This window comes from Arachis ipaensis, chromosome B10, assembly GCF_059453495.1.
Source record: "Arachis ipaensis isolate K30076 ecotype BB chromosome B10, ASM5945349v1, whole genome shotgun sequence".
Classification (NCBI taxonomy): domain Eukaryota; kingdom Viridiplantae; phylum Streptophyta; class Magnoliopsida; order Fabales; family Fabaceae; genus Arachis; species Arachis ipaensis.
Window position 1 is genome coordinate 96893336 of NC_142435.1, and position 14608 is coordinate 96907943.

A 14608-nucleotide genomic window follows, 5' to 3' on the forward strand; every position below is an offset into this window, starting at 1 on the left:
GGACGTTTGAGTCAACATTTGCCTCAAACGTGAATGGTTCATGGCCCGATTCACAAATGGATTTCTTCCCAACACCAAGAGCAATCAACGGAGGCTATTATCAACCCAATTCCATCAAGACTAAAGGCCCAATTCAAGGCTTAATGATCATTTGAAGAAAGTGTATAAATAGCTTAGGATTTGAAGTTTTAAGAGAGCTTCTCTTTTGAGAGTTTTCTTTAAGAATTTCCATAGTATTCACAGTAGAGAGCTTTTGGGTTTTGAGCTATTTGGAGATTTTGAGTCTTGGGTGTTGAAGAATTGAGGAAATTCTGTCTCAATCTCACCTTGAGATCTCTCTGTTTTCTTTACTACACTTTTTGAGAAATCAATATTTGAGTTCCTTTCTTCTACTGCTGGATCTTTACTTTTCTTGCAATTGAATTCTAAATTTGGATCTAAGAAGGCATTGAGATCTAGACTTGGTTATCTAGTCTCTTGGGTCTTGAGATCTATTGATTTCCATTTTAATTTCCTTGTTTAATTACTACACCAAGTTTATTTACCTTTTAGTTTTGAGATCCGGTTCGACTAATTACATCAACTACTCTTCATTCTGTTAAGTTTTGCTTTTCCCTGTTTAATTCCTGCAGATCCAATTCCCATTCCCCTTTTATTTTTCAAGTCATTTATATTTCTTGCACTTTAAGTTTCTGCAATTTACATTACTTGCACTTTAAGATTCAGCTCTTTTTCTTGTTATTCCCTTTAATTTCCTGCAAATCACCCACTCCCCTTTACATTCTATGCAATTTAATTCCTGTCAACACAATTTCACACAATCAACACTTGTTTGCTTGACTAATTCAACCACTAAACTAAAGTTGCTCAATCCTTCAATCCTTGTGGGATCGACCTCACTCCCGTGAGTTTTATTACTTGATGCGACCCGGTACACTTGCCGGTGAGTTTTGTGTCGGATCGTTTTCCGCACATCAGACACATAGCTCACAATTCTTCTTAAGACATTGGTGCCCAGCACCTCTTTGGATTACTAAATGCCTTGTAACTAAGTTGCTCTTGATAATGGATTTTTGATTGATAATCCCGGGTTAGTTAACCCAAGTTACCAAGTGTTAAAGCACTTCATAGAACCTAATCATCCAAGCAGATCCTAGTACAAAGACACCACAGGCATATGTCCTATGGTCTAAGCTATTGGTGTCTAGCCTTATTCTTTGCTTTCTTCTGTTTTTGTTGCCACTTTTTGGCTTTTCTTTTTCTTTCTTTTTATTTATTTTTCTTTCATCCAAGTACTTTTGTTTGCTAAAATTCATAGACACCATCCTAGTTTTCACTAAAAGGGGAACAATCTATCCTTTTATTCATTATAAGTGAGCTACTACACAATCAGACATATATACCACCACTTACTGTTATTTCACTTCCTTGCCAAAAAAGAACTATTCCACTTCTGTTCAACCATTTATTTTATTCAAATTGAAAACGGGCAGGGGACAAGACAAGCATTTAAACAAGTGAAAGTGAAAACACACACACCTAGGCTAGCATACATATTGCAAAATTAAACACAACGGAATGCAAAATGACTTAAACTAAAAGTTGGCTATTAACACAGGCACAATCAGAATTCCAATTTAAGCATTCCAAAGTATAACAAGTTAAGCCACAATACAACCTCCTAAAGTCCAGTTGCTTCCTTTCTGTCCTCACATCTTTGGCTTTTGTGTCCTTCTTTTTTTTTTTTTGAGGTGATGGTTGAGTATTATTTCCAAGAGATTGATTGAATTCCTACAAGTTATTGAAAGTTGCCTGTTCCCCCAAGCACTTGAGAGATTGTTAGCATGCATGTATGTTTGTAGGCTTTTGAACTTAGACCGGTGTGTGAACACCAAACTTAGTTTCTTGCAGCAATTTGAGTTCATGCAGAAAATCTCAAGTAATTTTATTAAGAAAGTAGACTACGAACTTGAAAATAACTATAAACTAGATAGCAAACTAGAAACTAGAAGACAAAAACTTTTGAGTCATTTATCTGATCGTTTGGAGCTGACAACTAGTTATGCTAAGGGTGCGGTGTGTTCTTAATGAAATCCGTGGTGGGACACCAAACTTAGAATTACACATTCACCCTTAAAATTCTTTGGTGTGCAACACCAAACTTAGCTCCTTGCAATACAAAGAATCTACTTAACTCTTTTATTGAATTTAACTAGGGGAAAGATAACTACCTTTGGTTGGATTGCCTCCCATGGAGCGCTTCTTTAGCGTCATTAGCTTGACGGTTGGTTTACTGTTAAGGTGGATTTTAATGCCTCAAATCTTCTCCCCTCATAGTGAAGCTTTCTCCACTTGACTCCTTGATGATTTTTACATGTTCCAAGGAAAGGACTTTTTTGACTGTGAACACTTGGGGTAACTGAGATGGAAGTGTTGGAAGCTGTGTTGAGATTACTGGATGGTGGGCTGATATCACCTTGTTTCCAGGGGAAAAATCTTCTGTAGGAATTTTCTTATTTCTCCATCCTCTTGGCAATTTCTTCACAACTCTTTTCTCTTCTTCCAGTAGATGTCCAGTGATTATTGTGTCAGGGGGTTCCTCGTTAGCTGCTCTTCCCAACTCTTGTGGCTTCAGTTCTTTCTTCAGTTTTTTCGGTTGCTGTATCTCTTGAAATTCTTGCTTGTTCACCAAGGACTGTTTCAGGGATTTAGCTGCTGATTCACTGTTGCTTTCCTTTGTGCACATGTTGCTGTGATCATCCTTCGGCTCTTTAAGTTCTGGTTCAGACTCAGATGCAGGTTTGAAAACATGGAAGGTGAGATGTTCATTATGTATTCTCAGGATTAACTCTCCTTGTTCCACATCTATCAGCGCTATAGCCGTGGCTAAAAATGGTCTCCTCAGAATAATGGGATGGAGGTAACTTTCCTCCATGTCTAGAACAACAAAGTCAGTGGGGAGGAAGTAGTTTTCCACTTTCACCAATACATTTTTGACTACTCCTTCGGCCTGCTTCTGAGTTTTATCTGCCAATTGGATGATCACATCTGTGGATCTCAGCTCATTGATTTGTAACTTCTTCATAAGAGACAGAGGCATCACATTTATGCTAGTCCCTAGATCACAGAATCCTCTGTCAATTTTTGTCTCTCCTATGGTGCAGTGAATATGAAAGCTCCCCGGATCTTTTTTCTTCAGGAGTACATCCTTCTTGATGAGGGCACTACATTCCTTGTTCATTATCACTGTTTGTCCCCATTTTAAGGTTCCTTTCTTGGTCAGCAGCTCTTTCATGCAGTTGATGTATGTAGGCATTTGTTGGAGAGTTTTGATACAGGGGATGTTGACACTAAGAGATGCAAACATATCTAGGAATCTTGAATATGACCTTTCTTTCTCACCTCCTCTGAGCCTCTGAGGAAATGGTGCCTTTGGCACATAAGGTTTCAGAATTTCCTTCCTTGTTGATTCTTTCCTTTGTACAGATCCACTTCCTTGTTCCTTTTTCTCCAAGTTGCTTTGGGAACTTCCTTGGCTATGCTCTGTTGGTTTGCTGGTATCTTCTTCCAGAATTTCTTTATTTGTAAGAGTAAATGCCTTACACTCTTCCCATCTCACCTTCTTCAGTTCCCCTCTTGGATTTTTCTTAATATCACTTGGGAGACTATCAGTGGACTTCGAAGTCTGCTGTGAAAGATGTCCTACCTGAGATTCGAGATTCTTAATAACCTTCCCTCATCTTTTTATACTACCTCTCACTTCTTCCCTGTATTTCTTCATGTCTTCAGACTCCTTGCAAAAGTTTGCAAGCATAGCTTCCATTTTGACCATTCTGTCATCATCATGTGGTGATGCTTGGTTAAAATTGGGGTGTTGAGAGTGGTTATTATGGCTTTGGTATGGTGGCTGTGAATAAGTGTTTTGTATGGTCTGGTATGGTTTTTGGTTGGAGTGTTGGTGAGTGGAGTTGTTATACTGGTTTGGATTATGGAGTCTATGGTCTTGGCCTTGGTTTTGTTGGTTTCCACACCCAAAGTTTGGGTGGTTCCTCCAACCAGAGTTTTAGGTTTTAGAATATGGATCATGAGCTTGCCTAGATGAATTTCCAAGGTAATTAGCTTCCTCCCAATTAACTCCTTCTTCTGTGTCCAACTCTCCTTGAGGTGATGATTGAGTGTGGATAGCTGCAGCCTGATTCTTCTCTATTTACTTGGTCAATTCAGCCAGTTTCTTGGTGATCATCTTATTCTTGGCCAGGATTGCATCCATATAGTTTAATTCCAGGACTCCCCTGTTGTTGCTTCTGTCTGAGGCATAAAAATACTCATTGTCAGCCACTGTCTCTATAACATCAATGGCTTCTTCAATGGTCTTCTTCTTGTTAAAGGAACCTCCAGACGGGTGGTCTATAGCTTTTTTTGACTCACAATTCAGCCCTTCATAAAAGATATGAAGTTGCACCCACTCATTAAACATATCAGGGGGCACTTTCTTGTCAAATCTTTGAATCTCTCCCAGGCTTCATAAATAGTCTCACCATCCTGCTGTCTGAATGTCTGCACTTCAGTTCTCAGCCTGTTTACTTTTTGTAGAGGGTAGAACCTTGTTAAGAATCTATTTACTATATCCTCCCAGGTTGTCAAGCTTTCCTTGGGAAATGATTCTAGCCATTTTGATGCTTTGTCCCTCAAAGAAAATGGAAACAATAGCAATCTATAGGTGTCAGAATGAACTCCATTAGATTTAACTGTGTCACATATCCTTTGGAATTTAGTGAGATGTTCATTAGGGTCCTCTTGGGCACTTCCTCCAAAAGAACAGTTGTTTTGTACAAGACTTATGGGCTGAGGCTTCAATTCAAAATTATTAGCATGGATAGTTGGCTTTTGAATGCTGCTACCACAGTTTTCTGGGTTTGGATTGATGTAGGATCCCAGAACTCTCCTCTCTTGTCCAGCAGGGTTGGCTGCATGATTGTTCACCTCTCCTTCATGATGGTTTTCCATATCATCCTCCATGGTTATATCCAAGTCTTCTTTCTCTTCTTCTGCACCAACAGCCCTCTTTCCTCTTGCTTCCCTCCTTAATCTCAAGAAGGTTCTTTCCAGTTCACTATCAAACGAGGTTGAAGTTTCCTTTCTCCTACCTGTCATACAAGAAACAAGTACAAGAAATAGCAAATGCAGAATTTACTAAAGCAGAGTACAGTTAGCTTGGTTAGAACAATTTATCAAATGGTTAGTGGGTTAGCTTGCTGGAAAGTAAGAGAATAAAGAAATTAAAGAGAAACAACTAAAATTGCAGAAAAATGAAAATGAACAGCTGAAATTAAATTTTCAATTAATCAAAAGAAAAGAAAATTGCTCAATCTAGTTATCCTCCAATTTAGTAATTGTCAATACAAAACCAATCCCGGCAGCGGTGCCATAAACTTGATTCACTCGAAAACTGTCTCTCAACAATTTCCTTCCGGCAAGTGTACCAGATTGTCGTCAAGTAAAAACTCACTGTAGAGTGAGGTCGAATCCCACAGGGATTGGTTGGTTGATCAATGTTAATTGGAGAATTGTGCTAGTTGAGCAAAATCAGATTTGGTTGAAAATTGCCGAATGTAAATTTGGCGGAAAACTTAAATTGCAAGGAATTAACTAACAGAAATTAAATTGCGAGAAAATAAATGACAGAATCTTAAATTGCAAGAAATTAAATGGGAATGGGGAGTAAGCATGAAATTAAAGACACAGAATATAAAAGGATGGAAAGATCAGAGATGGAAGAGTTCATTGGGGTCAGGAGATGTTATAATTCTCTGGATTAAATTTATTTTCATCTCTTCCTCAATCAATGCATTCATTGATCTCCTTGGCAATCTTAGGTGATTAGATCCCAATCCCTTGGCAATCTAATCTCTCTAATCATGAACAATTGTCCAATTCCTTGATTTAAGTGCTCATGGGAAGAGATGAAGTTTGGTCACTGATTATACCACACAAATTCATAGATTAAAGTATTGGTAGGATTACATATCACTATATCCATCCAAACCCCAATCTAATTCAATGTGAGAAAGCATTTCTAGCATGATCTCCTCATTCCTCTTCCAAAGTTCAGAGGAGATCCAATTATGAATAGCTTCTTTCCCAAGACAACTATCCAATTGGATGAAGAACGAAAGCTTTCTAGCAAAATCAAGAGAAAAGAAAGAAGAAGAAGAATGAAAACTGATAAACCACTATTTTATTATTTATCTTGTGCTCAATTGAGTGGATTTTTATCAATCTTTCATACACTTGTTCATACAAAATGCATAGTTTTACATTTTCCTTCCTGATTCTATGCTTTGATTGAAAACAAGCTTCTTTGGCCTTAAATTTCCTATGTTTAATCCTCTCTTATTACCATTCGATGCCGTGATATGTGTGTTAAGTATTTTCAGAGATTATGTAACAACCCTAATTTTCGAGTACGCGAGATCATTTCCGAATACACGAATTTCTCCGAAAGATCAGTAAAGGGAATACCTCTTCTGTATCATCAAGCATCTCAATCCTCATTGTCATTATATTATCTTTAACTCAGGACCTTAGTTGAGACAAACTCGATAACGCGGTCACGAAGAACCTAATTTTTGAACCGTATCGGTTAGGGGTTTTCATTCGGTTTTTCGTAAATAGTCTCAGTTTGACAAACCGGACTCGATTTATGAGAGGAGAGAGATAATAGTATAATATTATCAATTATATTAGTATTAGAAAATGCTTGAATGATATTATAAGGTTACCTAGTCTGTTTTAGTTAAAAACAGAAAATCGGTTTAACCGGGTTTACGGTTTACTAGTGTAGCTTAGCACCAGCACTCTCTGATGACTTTAGCAATGCTAAGGCCTCATTATACATGTTTTATTCTCATAATAAATATTTTACTAGTGTCATTTATGCTAGTAGCTAAAAAAATAATTTTTAGAGATGTTTTTACAAGTGTTCCGATACACCTAGTTTTAGTAGTTATACACCTGAGATATTTTAATATTATTTTAACCCACCTCCAAGCCAACCAATCACAACTCACCTTACACCCCCAAGACACTCCAAGGCTGGTCATTTACTCCATTTGGCCGAAATTGAAAGGAGAGAAAAGAGAGAAAACTTCATGAACACTTAATCTTCAAAGCTAGATTTCTTCTGAACCATAACTCAAATCAAAACTCCGATTTCACCAAAATGATCCTCTTTTCTTCCTCTACATAACCATGTAACTTATCAAGGATGGAAATAAGGTGATATGGCTGTCTCCCTCCCATTTCAATTCGATTTTCAAGGAAAACCATGCAAAACATGTGTTTTCTTGATGTTCTTCCTTAGGAATCATGCTTAACTTGACTTGAGGGCCAAGAAACGTTAATTTCCAACAGGTCTAAGCTGAGATATCTCTTCCTAACGTGCTGAGGGAGATTTGGTCAGTTGAGAGTTTGTGGATTTAAAGTTGTTCTTGATGTGTTTTAGGAGGAAAAAGTGCTTTAAGAACACTTCAAAGAGTAACCGGATTTGGAGCAGCAAATCAAGGTAGGGTGTCACGAAATTAATCTTGATTATTTGTGTTTGATTTGTGTGAATGTTGTATAAATTGGCTGTGCTAAAAATTGGTTGCATGTATGATTGATTCTTGGTGAAAATTTAGTGAAATTTTGATGAAATTTGATGAAATTCAAGCTTTAAAGTTCATGTTCTTGGGCAGCCGGAAAAACGAAACCCTAAGCTTAAATTGAGGTTCAATTTGTGTTAAAATCATGTAGAAAAGATGGGGTTTTAGTGGCTGCTAATTTATTAAGAATTATAGTAAAAATTGGTTGCTGAAAAGACTGAAAAATGGGTAAAAACAGAGAAAGAATCTGAAGAATTTATGAAGAACATGAAGAACACTTTGAGTGTGGTGAAGAACATTGAATAACACCTTTTATATCTTAGAAAGGGCAAGGAAGTAAATTTTTTGGTGTTTGAGGGGTTATTTTGTAATTTCTGAAAGTTAGGGTGGTTAAAGTAGAAATATTAAAAGTTACGGGTGGTAAAAAGTAAATTTTTAAAGGTTAAATGTTAAAAAGGGGTAATTTTCGAAAAATTAATGATTAAATAATAAAATATTAAATAATAATATTTAATTAAAAATAATATTTTAATAAAATAATAAAATAATGCAGAAAAGGCAGTTTTCTGTAAAAGCTTTAGAAAGACAACTTTAAGCACAGAATCTCATAATTACTTTCATAAAACACTTAGGGAGTGGTAAAAAAATATTAGAGAGGCAAAGATAAATAAAAGATAAAAATTTGAAGAAAAGATAAAAATCGAAGAAAAAGTCTGTAAAGTTTTAATGATAGAAAAACGGACAGAGACTGGTGAACGAACTAGGGCAACATAGCTAGTCCTGGAATTGCGAATAGGGTTAGGTATTATATGAAAAGTTAAACTATTTTAGTATAGACTTAATGAACCTATACTTGGGACAGACTAACTATTCATACCGAAATTTACATAAGCTTTAAATACATACGTTAAACAGAGAAATCAGAGCAGAGTAAAGAAACACAGAGAATAGAGTAACCAGAGTAAAGTAAAGAGATAAAGAGAAAAAGAGTAATATAGATACAGATGAAAAGAGTAATCAGAGAAGAGAAAAGAGATGCAAAGAACAGAGTAATTAAAACAGAGTAAAGAGATACAGAGAAAGAAAGAGGTACTGCATAAGAATGTGAAAGTGATGATGAATAATGAGAATGATAATGAATGATGATAATGAGAATGATTATGTGATGATCTGCTGCGTGAAGGCAGTCAGATAAGATGGTGGTACGACCACTGAGAGTGCTTTCCTGGGATACTTAGCTATAATGCTATTCTGTAAGTTAGAGGACTCTTACAGAGGTATCGAGAACACACGACTAGCATATACTCCTGTAAGTCAAAGGACTCTTACAGTGAGAGTGTGTGTGTATGCTCCTGTAAGTCAAAGGACTCTTACAGTGAGAGTGTGTGTATGCTCTTGTAAGTCAAAGGACTCTTACAGAGAGTGTGTTGGGCAGATATAAGTTAACTAGCTCCGCCATGCAAGTCAAAGGACTCTTGCAGTGGTTTGCCTCACAAGTCAAAGGACTCTTGCGAGGGACATTGCCAACAGGAAAGCCTTACCTGGTCAGAGGACTCCGGGTAACGTCGGGAGCGGGTATGTAACCGACAAATGAGCTCATTACCTGCGCTAGGGCTAGACATGCATCATATTTGGTTGTGCATTTCCTCTGTTATGGTTGTTGTTTGAATGTATGCCTTCTTTGTTTTCATTCTATTCTCTGTGTCTGTGTTTTGTTTTCTTGTATTCTTTTGTTTGTGTTTTGCTTTATGTTTCCTTTATTTTCTCTATTTATCTGTTTCTTCTGTCTACTGCTTCTCGGTATTCTGCTATTTATCTGCTAAACAACACGGAATTAATGAACGTAACTAATAATCCCGGCCCTACTAAGAACTCCCCAGTTCTTACCCCTTCTCTCTCCCTTCCTCCTTCAGATAGAAGCACGAGTACCCTTCCGTAGTTCGCTGACGATCGTTCACAAAAAGGATTCCACTCTAAATAGTCTTCTGAGTCTAGAGTGAACTCCGTTACCTGTTTATATATATATACTATGAGGCCAACCAACGTCTGCACCCCGCTTTTCTACAAACTTTAGCCTAAGTCCTCCGTACGATGTTGCTGTTATGTGGCCACTCGATGAAGTACTTGAGAGACGCTCTTTGATGACATATGATCGTGCAGAGGAGTAGCAGATGATGTTCTACCTTTTGGTGACGTTCCACCTGACTTGAGTTTTGAAGACTTAGAGCGTACTTTCCCTCGCTTTAGTAGTTTAGAGGGAATAGGTCAGTATAGAGTCTAGACTAGCCTGGGTGCCAGCTTAGGGACTTCTTGAACAGGTCAGGGCCTGGGATGTTGTATGTATATATATGTATTTAGTTATTATCTAGCTATATCTACGGGTGTTCTAACTAAAAGTCTATACTCTAATAAAGGCTGGATCACTAAATGTTGTTAGCTGCTTGTGATGTATTTATGTGTGGTTGCTTATAATTGTTTTATCTGTTATTATTTGTGAATTGATTATGAATGATTCTGTCTATCAATTCAAACGTTTTCAAAAAAAAAAAAGTACCTCGCTAACTAACAATGCTTTTAACAACGAATCAGGCTCATATAATAAATAATAGACAATAATTAGGATGACAAATTGGTAGCACTCAGTTTCTGGTATGTCCTAAGCGTACTGAAAATTGGGTTACAATTTGGTATCAGAGCAGTTCGTTCCCAGGAGAGCCTGGGGAGTGGACTGACTATGCTTCGTTGCATACTCTGCTTGTATGTCTCATGCTGTTAGGGTATCTTCAAGATACATTTGGCATGAATGTCTATGAGTGCTCATTTTGGGAATGTTCGTGCTTAACTTGAGATATTAAGACTGATCACCTTAATGTTGATTGTTTGGTGCGGATAAGACCTCAATGACTGTGAATAGGCATGGTTTAATCAAGCTCCGAACGATGAATCGACGTGAGCCACAGCTAACTTCATAGCTGTTATGATCTTAATGGCTATGGATGTGTGAAATTTGGATGCTATCAGCAACGGACCGATCTCTTCGTTAGGATGGCTTGAAGGAAATAGACCGTTTGAAGAAGGATTCTTGCACGTGGCCAAAATTTTGAGGGCAAAATTTTCTTTTAGGAAGGTAGAATGTAACAACCCTAATTTTCGAGTACGCGAGATCATTTCTGAATACACGGATTTCTCCGAAAGATCAGTAAAGGGAATACCTCTTCTGTATCATCAAGCATCTCAATCCTCATTGTCATTATATTATCTTTAACTCAGGACCTTAGTTGAGACAAGCTCGATAACGCGGTCACGAAGATCCTAGTTTTTGAACCGTATCGGTTAGGGGTTTTGATTCGGTTTTTCGTAAATACTCTTAGTTTGACAAACCGGACTCGATTTACGAGAGGAGAGAGATAATAGTATAATATTATCATTATATTAGTATTAGAAAATTCTTGAATGATATTATAAGGTTACCTGGTCTGTTTTAGTTAAAAACAGAAAATCGGTTTAACCGGGTTTACGGTTTACTAGTGCAGCTTAGCACCAGCACTCTCTGATGACTTTAGCAATGCTAAGGCCTCATTATATATGTTTTATTCTCATAATAAATATGTTACTAGTGTCATTTATGCTAGTAGCTCAGAAAATAATTTTTAGAGATGTTTTTACAAGTGTTCCGATACACCTAGTTTTAGTAGTTATACACTTGAGATATTTTAATATTATTTTAACCCACCTCCAAGCCAACCAATAACAACTCACCTTACACCCCCAAGACACTCCAAGGCTGGTCATTTACTCCCTTTGGCCGAAATTGAAAGGAGAGAAAAGAGAGAAAACTTCATGAACACTTAATCTTCAAAGCTTGATTTCTTCTGAACCAAAACTCAAATCAAAACTCTGATTTCACCAAAATGATCCTCTCTTCTTCCTCTACATAACCATGTAATTATCAAGGATGGAAATAAGGTGAGATGGCTGTCTCCCTCCCATTTCAATTCGGTTTTCAAGGAAAACCATGCAAAACATGTGTTTTCTTGATGTTCTTCCTTAGGAATCATGCTTAACTTGACTTGAGGGCCAAGAAACATTAATTTCCAGCAAGTCTAAGCTGAGATATCTCTTCCTAACATGCTGAGGGAGGTTTGGTCAGTTGAGAGTTTGTGGATTTAAAGTTGTTCTTGATGTGTTTTAGGAGGAAAAAGTGCTTTAAGAACACTTCAAAGAGTAACCGGATTTGGAGCAGCAAATCAAGGTAGGGTGTCACGAAATTAATCTTGATTATTTGTGTTTGATTTGTGTGAATGTTGTATAAATTGGCTGTGCTAAAAATTGGTTGCATGTATGATTGATTCTTGGTGAAAATTTGGTGAAATTTTGATGAAATTTGATGAAATTCAAGCTTTAAAGTTCATGTTCTTGGGCAGCTGGAAAAACGAAACCCTAAGCTTAAATTGAGGTTCAATTTGTGTTAAAATCATGTAGAAAAGATGGGGTTTTAGTAGCTGCTAATTTATTAAGAATTATAGTAAAAATCGGTTGCTGAAAAGACTGAAAAACGGGTAAAAACAGAGAAAGAATCTGAAGAATTTATGAAGAACATGAAGAACACTTTGAGTGTGGTGAAGAACATTGAAGAACACCTTTTAGATCTTAGAAAGGGCAAGGAAGTAAATATTTTGGTGTTTGAGGGGTTATTTTGTAATTTCTGAAAGTTAGGGTGGTTAAAGTAGAAATATTAAAAGTTACGGGTGGTAAAAAGTGAATTTTTAAAGGTTAAAAGTTAAAAAGGGGTAATTTTCGAAAAAATTAATGATAAAATAATAAAAAAATAATAAAATATTAAATAATAATATTTAATTAAAAATAATATTTTAATAAAAATAATAAAATAATACAGAAAAGGTAGTTTTCTGTAAAAGCTTTAGAAAGACAACTTTAAGCACAGAATCTCATAATTACTTTCATAAAACACTTAGGGAGTGGTAAAAACATATTAGAGAGGCAAAGATAAATAAAAGATAAAAAGTTGAAGAAAAGATAAAAATCGAAGAAAAAGTCTGTAAAGTTTTGATGACAGAAAAACAGACAGAGACTAGTGAACGAACTAGGGCAACATAGCTAGTCCTGGAATTGTGAATAGGGTTAGGTATTATATGAAAAGTTAAACTGTTTCAGTATAGACTTAATGAACCTATACTAGGGACAGACTAACTATTCATACCGAAATTTACATAAGCTTTAAATACATACGTTAAACAGAGAAATCAGAGCAGAGTAAAGAAACACAGAGAACAGAGTAACCAGAGTAAAGTAAAGAGATAAAGAGAAAAAGAGTAATATAGATACAGATGAAAAGAGTAATCAGAGAAGAGAAAAGAGATGCAAAGAACAGAGTAATTAAAACAGAGTAAAGAGATACAGAGAAAGAAAGAGGTACTGCATAAGAATGTGAAAGTGATGATGAATAATGAGAATGATAATGAATGATGATAATGAGAATGATTATGTGATGATCTGCTGCGTGAAGGCAGTCAGATAAGATGGTGGTACGACAACTGAGAGTGCTTTCCTGGGATACTTAGCTATAATGCTATTCTGTAAGTCAGAGGACTCTTACAGAGGTATCGAGAACACACGACTAGCATATACTACTGTAAGTCAAAGGACTCTTACAGTGAGAGTATGTGTGTATGCTCCTGTAAGTTAAAGGACTCTTACAGTGAGAGTGCGTGTATGTTCTTGTAAGTCAAAGGACTCTTACAGAGAGTGTGTTGGGCAGATATAAGTTAACTAGCTCCGCCATGCAAGTCAAAGGACTCTTGCAGTGGGTTGCTAGTGCCGCCCTGCAAGTCAAAGGACTCTTGCAGTGGTTTGCCTCACAAGTCAAAGGACTCTTGCGAGGGACATTGCCAACAGGAAAGCCTTACCTGGTCAGAGGACTCCGGGTAACGTCGGAAGCGGGTATGTAACCGACAAATGAGCTCATTACCTGCGCTAGGGCTAGACATGCATCATATTTGGTTGCGCATTTCCTCTGTTATGATTGTTGTTTGAATGTATGCCTTCTTTGTTTTCATTCTATTCTCTGTGTCTGTGTTTTGTTTTCTTGTATTCTTTTGTTTGTGTTTTGCTTTCTGTTTCCTTTATTTTCTCTATTTATCTGTTTCTTCTGTCTACTGCTTCTCGGTATTCTGCTATTTATCTGCTAAACAACACGGAATTAATGAACGTAACTAATAATCCCGGCCCTACTAAGAACTCCCCAGTTCTTACCCCTTCTCTCTCCCTTCCCCCTTCAGATGGAAGCATGAATACCCTTCCGTAGTTCGCTGACGATCGTTCACAAAAAGGATTCCACTCTAAATAGTCTTCTGAGTCTAGAGTGAACTCAGTTACCTGTTTATATGTATATACTATGAGGCCAGCCAACGTCTGTACCCCGCTTTTCTACAAACTTTAGCCTAAGTCCTCCGTACGATGTTGCTGTTATGTGGCCACTCGATGAAGTACTTGAGAGACGCTCTTTGATGACATATGATCGTGCAGAGGAGTAGCAGATGATGTTCTACCTTTTGGTGACGTTCCACCTGACTTGAGTTTTGAAGACTTAGAGCGTACTTTCCCTCGCTTTAGTAGTTTAGAGGGAATAGGTCAGTATAGAGTCTAGACTAGCCTGGGTGCCAGCTTAGGGACTTCTTGAACAGGTCAGGGCCTGGGATGTTGTATGTATATATATGTATTTAGTTATTATCTAGCTATATCTAGGGGTGTTCTAACTAAAAGTCTATACTCTAATAAAGGCTGGATCACTAAATGTTGTCAGCTGCTTGTGATGTATTTATGTGTGGTTGCTTATAACTGTTTTATCTGTTATTATTTGTGAATTGATTATGAATGATTCTGTCTATTAATTCAAACGTTTTCAAAAAAAAAGTACCTCGCTAACTAACTACGCTTTTAACAAC

At 36.9% G+C, this 14608-nt stretch overlaps 1 non-coding gene across 1 annotated transcript; it reads left to right on the forward strand.

The window, feature by feature from the left end:
- Nucleotides 1-4471: 4471 nt before the first annotated feature.
- On the forward strand, nt 4472-4578 carry LOC148580991 (small nucleolar RNA R71). Its single transcript, XR_015895629.1, has one exon. It is a non-coding gene; the product is annotated as a small nucleolar RNA R71 (small nucleolar RNA).
- Nucleotides 4579-14608: the final 10030 nt, after the last annotated feature.